The sequence below is a fragment of the Aplidium turbinatum genome, chromosome 8 (genome assembly GCF_918807975.1).
Source record: "Aplidium turbinatum chromosome 8, kaAplTurb1.1, whole genome shotgun sequence".
Lineage (NCBI taxonomy): Eukaryota > Metazoa > Chordata > Ascidiacea > Aplousobranchia > Polyclinidae > Aplidium > Aplidium turbinatum.
In genome coordinates this window covers 26,729,380-26,737,548 of record NC_137479.1, presented here as the reverse complement: position 1 = coordinate 26,737,548, position 8,169 = coordinate 26,729,380, and the positions used below count along the sequence as shown (strand labels likewise).

Sequence of the window (8,169 nt, the reverse complement as noted above, 5' to 3'; positions counted from 1 at the left end):
ATATATAATTTTTGGAAATTGGGGCGTAATTAACACAGTCACTGAATACGTGAGTTAGGGTTAATTGTATCCAGCCTGCAAGTTTATGTATAACTCCAGCAAATCCATCGTGACTTTTGATTTGCTACCAACACTTTTCTAAGCTTTTTCTCTGATTGTTTCCATAGAGTAAAGTCGTAGGCTTATTCTACTGTCATTTAACAACTTATTGTGGTTAAATAATGGAGACCAATGGTGGAAATTGGTAGCTGTTGATAATTGTAGCATTAGGCAAGTTCATCTTGTTGCCTTCGTTTGACGAGATTGCTACATATGGTACTTTGGCAGTAAGTGCACTAAAATGCCGCACATGGTTTGGAATTGTTGGTAAAATTTTAAGTTATTTACCAATAGTGCAATGAAATTAACCAACAATGTGTGCAGCTTGAAATTATTTCGAATAATCTTACTGTTTATTGCTTGAATTTTTATTGATTAATACCCCACTGCAATAAACAAGTGACACGTCTGGCTCTGCTGTAATGACTGTCATAGCCTATCTTGTAGCTACAGACATAACTACTGTATGTGTATTTCAGATTATGAAGGTATTTTAAAGTTGTCATTTTTTTTTCTTCTTACAATAGATTGCGTCATCCAGTACGTCTGAGCTCACTTTTTTGTGTATGTACATAACCAGATGTAGGCTACTGCGTAATAGAAAGTAGATTACAATAACCTTTGTTACGAGATATGCGACCAACCGCGAAGTTGGTTATTGTCTTCTACAGACAGCTATTATGAATCACAATATTTTCTAAGCATCAATAATGCATTTTTTATTTACATTGCTTCTTATCATCTTATACCAGAATGACTTTTACAATTAGTTTTACTTTTGTTACACCGCAATTGTAAAAACACTAAGAATTTTAATCTTTTTTTCTGGCAGGCCATCTACGATGACTGGCATTTACAAACATGACAACACACCACAAAGTATGTAATTTTATCTTTAATGTTTCATATCATTTTTGAACATATGTGGGATAAATTCATTCACCTTTAGACTGCATTTCCTCTAAATAATTGAAATCAGCAATAATTGCAGCACATACTTAATCTCTTATCTACTGTAGCGTATATTGTGTCACAGTATGCTGCAAAATACCGTGCACGACAGACATAAGCTTACTCGCTCGCATCAATTCAGTGATTCAAGCATTTCATCAAGTGTGGATTTTGATCTAAGCAATCATCATCACCCAAAATTATTTATGACATAACCATCGCGTATTGACCGTTATGCATATAACTTCGGTAGGGAGATTACCTTCTTTGATCAAAAACATACACAACAAACCAAATGCACAACGTTTATAACGGCATTTTTTGACGTTTGTAACGGTTTAACAAAGGAATGGTGGTGCTGGCATTTTTGCTTTTAAAAAATGAGAAGTCCGTTTTGCTTTCGGAGATTCGTTTTGTTCAGATTTCCTCTACAATAAATAACAATAGCCTAACTACTGTGCTTTTTGTTGTGATTACAATAGATAACTGTGTGTTGATTTAAGCTTACCATATTCTAAAGACATTTCACTAACGTTTTGAGCCTTTGAGCAATTTTACATTACTGAGCATCATCTATGCATGATCGTGTTCTATCTTGCATCTCATCCTTTTGTAAACCGCCGTCGCATAGAGCAGGCATGCACATTGCACATTTGACCGATATCAAACCGAAAATGTGACAAGCATTCGGTAGAATTTCTTAAAATTGAAAATGGCTTAAAAATTGGTTGTCTCTGACTTGACATCATCAGGAAATATTAATGACATCACCCAGTGGTGACTTCCATGTTAAGCCCGATTAAAATCGTAAAGTATAATTAGAAGGTTTTAAAATTTGACGTTGTATGTTTTTTGTGCCCCTGTGCCTGTAATAGCAACGCTGTATATCTTTTGTATTCTATTAAAAGAGGCTTTAATTTAAATCTGACTTTGAATTATTTTTATTTACTGCTATTTATCCGCGTTAAGGCTTATATATTCAAATCAACCCTCCGGCAGTTAAAACGATTTAGATTGATTGATAGATTTTTAGCGTCTGAAAAAACAGAAAATATACAGTACATACACAAGTAGCTTGAACGTAAAGGATAAAAATAGTTTATTTGCTGTATGGCTATCAAAAAAAAGCAAAAGGGATAGCCTAGGCTATTTCAATTCGGGTCCCTTTTTTCACTGGCAGACTGTTTCCTGGTAGCCTATACGTTTCTTTTTGTGAAAATTAGAACATAAAAGTAGGTTAAACGTTGTCTATTGCTTGTGCTACGACCATCCATGAATATCCTCGCTAGCTGATTTGTTTATAACAATCTCTTCAACTAATTACAATCAACTATTCAACAAATTACTATCAACGTCTTGTATCATGAAGTGCTGCATCTGGTATGAGTCTATTCTGTGCATCTGCTCACTCGGGACTTAAATTTCATTAAAGTGATTAAATTAAGCTAATTGAAGCGGTAGCTATGTAAAGTGATGCAAAAAAGGCTATCTTTGATGGCTGTAAAGGATTACACTCAGCTGGTATTAAAACTCGTCGTGACAAAATGAATCCTGGGTATTGCACTGATACAGTTTGCTTGCCGACTGCATGATTAAAAAATAAAAAAAACACCAAACTGCAGCTTACAATTTAGAACAGGTAGCCTACTACATGACTGTAGTAGGCTAACTTCCGTACAGCTGAGTATTGCTACCGATCGTCCGAAGAGGCGCCGAGCAGTGAGATGTTCCAATAAACACAGATTTGATAGTATTGAGAACATCCAGCTGTAGCCTGTCTTGACAAGACACTTAGTGGCATTCTTGACGTTGGGCAGCAATATGTTCCAGCACTGTCTTCATCCAATTTAATTTAAATCCTCAACTACCAGGTACAGTAGGCCTATTGGCTTGAATATGCCCAAAAAAGCTGCACATCCCACAAAATTTCGGATTTCTAGCGGCTATAGCCAATCAAATTTATTTCTTTACAAAGCTACATTTAGCAAGTTGTCTCACTTCTTTTTTTTTGATTTTTAACATCGGTTTTAATAGAAGCTTTCAGCGGCCTAAACATTTTTGCAAAAAGACCAGCAAAATTGCAAAATTAAAGCAGCAAAATTGATATTTTAATGACTAATGTTGGAAAATTCAACACAGGGTAATTTTTAAAGTTTTTGAAATTCTCAGACTTGGTAATTCTTTAAAAGTTATCATGATCATTGATCACAAAAGGTTAGAAACTACTGCTGCAGGTCTGAAACAAAATGCTCTTTTGAACAATAGCTTTGGTAGAGAGACCAGAGGATAACCTACATTTGGACGTGGGCGGGATTTTCAGGCTTTTCTGGAGTTCGAAATGTTTCCCATTCGGGAAAATCAAGAAATTACAGTAGCCTATATTTTTTAAAGTCATCTTACGTTGTTTAAAGGCGTCTTGTATGAGGGTCTGGGTCTATCAACGATATTTGGCCTAAACTAAACTTTGAACTTCCCTGACTACTAATCGTATCTCGTGTAGCCTATATCCTTTGAGTTCTAAGTTATGTTATCATTTTCTGTAAATACTGCACATGCTACATACTGTAGCATGCTTAAACTAATCAATGAGGTCGAAGATAAACTGGTAATCTATCAGCTATCTTGCGATATCCAGTGGTGAATGTTTCAGGTAGTGCGATATGATAGCTAAGAATCCATTGAAAAAGTGATAAGATAAATGCTTGTTTGTAAGAACTATGCAAAGCACATTTGCGTTGAAACTATGAAGCTTAAAACCCTTTTTGAACCCTAAAACTGCCGAGGGCTCTTTAAAGAGCCCAAGCCCTAAAAAATACACACTGTTTGTAATCATCACAACTCTGGTCTTTGTTTGCCAAACTGCATAGGTCTTACATTTTTAGAAAGACGCCCCTTGTATTTTCTAAAAGTCAAAAAAAAATTACTAGTTTTGTAGCCTACTTGAACTTTTTCTGCAATTTTCTGTCATTTACAGAGAATTTTTTTTTGCAATGTGAAGTTTATTCGGTTCTTTCTTGGCATAACGCATAAACATTACTGTAAGTGTAACAACGTTTGTGTAGAATGCATTGCACTTGCCTGACATCTAGCGGTAAGGTTTACCTCAGTTTGAAGATTTTTTTTTCAGGTGTCCAACGAAAAAGAAAGAAAAACAGCAAACTTTTTGTAATTTGTCAGAAATTATAGTCATTTAGAACATTTGCAAAAAAAAAATAAACAAAAGTTGTGGACTTATTTCAAAAGACTGTTGAAAATGCAACAACTTTCCTGTTTTGATTTTTTTTTGGCAGTTACCCTTCTCAAAATACACCAGTTCAAAATCAAAGCCTTGCTCAAGCTAAATTCTGAAAAATGCATCAAAAAAGCCTGGCAGTCAAGCGGTTAAATCTCTAAATTTATACTGCTTACCTGTCATCTGTTTTATGTTTGAAGTGTTCTTGTTAGTGAATTGCGATAACTTTTCACTTGCTTATTTCCTGACTTCAAAAAACTATGTTCAGACAGCTTATCCTGCGATTTGTAGGCATTGATGCAACCATGGATGCAACATAGCCGGCGTGTACTGCTTCCAAGTATCTATGCGTAAAAATGACGTGTGTATTGCTAGCCTGTAAATTACCCAGTAAACATTGATTGTTGGGGCAACATTGGCAAGAAGGTGGCCGCAACATTGGCAAGATGCAGACGCCAACGTTGGCAAGATGTTTTTTGCACCATTTGGATGCATCTGGCCAGCGTTGGCGTCTGCATCTTGCCACCGTTGGCTTCTGCATCTTGCCAACATTGGATTATGCATCTTGCCAACGCTGGCTACTGCATCTTGCCAACGTTGCCTTCTGCATCTTGCCAACGTTGGCAAAATGTTTTATGCACCATTTGGATGCATCTGGCCAGCGTTGACGTCTGCATCTTGCCAATGCTGGCTTTTGCATCTTGCCAACCTTGGCTTCTGCATCTTGCCAACATTGGCTTCTGCATCTTGCCAACATTGGCAAAATGTTTTATGCACCATTTGGATGCATCTGGCCAGCGTTGGCGTCTGCATCATGCCACCGTTGGCGTCTGCATCTAGCCAACGTCGACTTCTGCATCTAGCCAACGTCGACTTCTGCATCTAGCCAACGTTGGCTTCTGTATCTTGCCAACATTGGCAAAATGTTTTATGCACCATTTTGCTTCATCTTGCCAACGTTGGCATCTGTATCTGGCCAACGTTAGCAAGATGGCTTGTGCACCATTTTGCTTCATCTGGCGCCTAAATTTTGGTTGACTTTTATGCACCATGACGCTGCTTCATCTGACCTATTGACTATTGTGATGCCCGCGCTTTGACCAAGGTTGGCCATGCGAAGCAAGCTGGTGCATAAAACATCTGAACAGCATTGGCATTTACATTTGCCAAACGTCTTTGTACCTAAACTTTGCTCATCACCAAAAGTTTATTGTTGAACCTAGCTAATCCTTGGGCGAAAGAACAGCAGCAACACGGATTTATAAGCAACACTACTCCCTTTGTGACAAAGCAAAGTAACAGACGAGCTTCTTATATTTTCACATTTATTAGAAACAAGCCACATCAAATCGTATTGACAGATGGATATTCATTGCACATCAGCAGCTTTTTCTTGCGTATCTTTATCATTCTGAATTCCTGCAAATGAATAAAAATATTTAATTCAAGAGGGCTGTTTGGCAACAGTGTAGGATTTTGATCAGTTGTCGTCCAGGATAATACGAAGTTAATTGACAATCTGCAATATCAATGTAATATCCCTCTCTCCAACGTGCGTGACAAAAAAACTTATCATTCGATTCTGCGCCATGCAGAGCGATAATCAAGTTCCAATACATTCTAATTGCGTGTACAGATAGTTATTCAACAACTAAAGCAACACATTCGCAGTTGTCTTTCAAACATACAACAAGCTCACCAAAAGTTAGTTTTTGCCGTTTTCGGCCACCTTGCCTGTCCTTCCAATTTCGAAATCACTCTGGAACTCTTCATCAATTTGCTGCACGGCAGCAGCTTTGTCGTGCGCCATCACCATGTCTAATCATGAAAGTAAAAAAAGAAGTGTTAAATCAGTACTGTATATAAATGCCGACATAGCCTACTAACCACCATGTTCGTTGTTCACATCAATGCGAGTACACCACTAAAACATTTTCATACATTACTCAATACTCTTCACAATTACATCATACATTAATCAAAAGAGCAAAATGGCATAGTTATGACATAATCATTTAGTCGTAGTAGAAACATTTATCCGTACTCACCAAGAACAACCTTTTTCAGATTCTTTTTTAAACAATCAAACGAGTGCTTAGACTTCACGATGTTTTTTTTTTCTTTTTTTGTTCTCGACATGACTTGAACTGTGTTGTGTTCGATAATAATAGTTGGAATAAGTCCACTGATACAATCGCTTGCATTTTTGCCAACAACTTGACTTAAATTTGCCACCTGCAAAATGTAAATCGAATGTAATGACAGGGGTTTCATCCATCATATTAAAAAGCTTCAGCACTAGGGTGGAGTGAATTTCACTTAATGTTTTGGATTTTGATTTAAGGTGTTGTAATGTTGTCTTTGGGCCTAAAAAACAACCCCGAACATAATTTTGGTTCTCCTACCCCTAAATTGACCCTCCTACCTGAGGTCAAAGGTCACGCAAGGTCAAAATTGCTCTATCTCCACTTTTACTGGTGCTAGAAATCTGTTTAATGGCTTAAAAGATTCAGAAAACCCATGTTTCTATCTGTTCTAAGAGAACTTTTTCTTCTATTGCTAGTAGAATTTGACTAAACAGCAAAAATATAGTTTTTGTGGTATTTTTGCTTATACAACATTATAGTTAACGAACTTCAACAGCCAAAATAGTAAATTTCAGCAATTGGTTGGATTGTTGTTTGAGAAGAAGTGTATTGAACATCGAAATATTGTTATCTGCAGCATTGATGAGGAACTGAAGTTTGAACTAAGTATGAAATTAATGTTTTGATGCATTTAAGATGACATTTCAATGGTTGAAAGGCATGAAAATTATTGAGAGAGAGATACAGTTTTGTCAAGTCACACTACGTACAATAATAATTATTACACAATCAAAATTTAAATTGAGCATGAACTAACCAGCAACAACGGGAAGGCTGCGAAGGGACCACCGACAGGTCTTCAAGTCAAGCAGCACTTAATGAAAATCCCATTGCTTGAAAATGAAAATCCAGTTGCACTTTTAAACACTCAAAAAATGTCACAAAACATTTTACCTCCCTCATATTTAGGTTCCGGCTATGCCCCTGGTAACTATAAACAAGTGGTTATTATGCAATCGTATTCAGCAGTAAAATTGCTTTTTGGTGTTGAAAGAGGACATCAACTTCCGAGATTTGATCTTTTTGCGGATCACACCATCCCAGGCATCTTTCGAACCCAGCCACATGCATGGAAGCTTCTGTTACGAGCTTCACATGACGCTCTACAGCTTGATTGTGGCATGGGTAATCAAGTTCAAGCTTGTTTATTTTGAAATTTTGTATTGCATCATCATTTATGACTTTGGTTGCGGTAGGTTCTGTGACATGAATTTCATCAAAATTTGCCATGTTGTGGTAGAACTCGGCGTTGATATTGATCTCCGGTATGATGAATTTTCGAACAGTTACTGTCCTCTCTGCAAAAGAATTTGCCTTTGCACTTTCATCATCTGGGGTCATTTCAACATATTTGCTTCTGCGTAGCGATAGCACAATATTGACAGCTTGCGATCGAATTGTATCATCATCGTCAGGCGTCAGCCATCTTCGAAAGAAGAATGTTTTTGGGGTGAGCTGAGAAGCCATTACGTATCAAAGTTTTTGGTGCAATGTCTCTTGCTTGCTTCTAGGGAAATTGGTTGATTCGTTTGAGCATGCGAAAATAGTTGACAGCTACTTTATTTATTTAGAGTTAAGCTATTGACATCAAACCAACTTAGGAAGTAGACTTTTAAAGAAATTCTACCAGAATTGTAAAATTTTGGCTCGGCTTTGTTTGGGAAGTGTAGTATCTCAAAAGACGACATGCAAGTGTCAACCATCTTGCATGTGACAAGCCACCTACTTCAAACTGTGCTA

At 37.0% G+C, this 8,169-nt stretch overlaps 1 long non-coding RNA gene across 1 annotated transcript; it reads right to left on the bottom strand.

The window, feature by feature from the left end:
- Nucleotides 1–5,609: 5,609 nt before the first annotated feature.
- Nucleotides 5,610–6,512, bottom strand: LOC145775276 (uncharacterized). The gene is made up of 3 exons (XR_014290143.1): nucleotides 6,331–6,512; nucleotides 5,982–6,100; nucleotides 5,610–5,701 (listed from the first exon to the last, which is right to left on the bottom strand). It is a non-coding gene; the product is annotated as an uncharacterized LOC145775276 (long non-coding RNA).
- Between the last annotated feature and the right edge of the window lie 1,657 nt (nucleotides 6,513–8,169).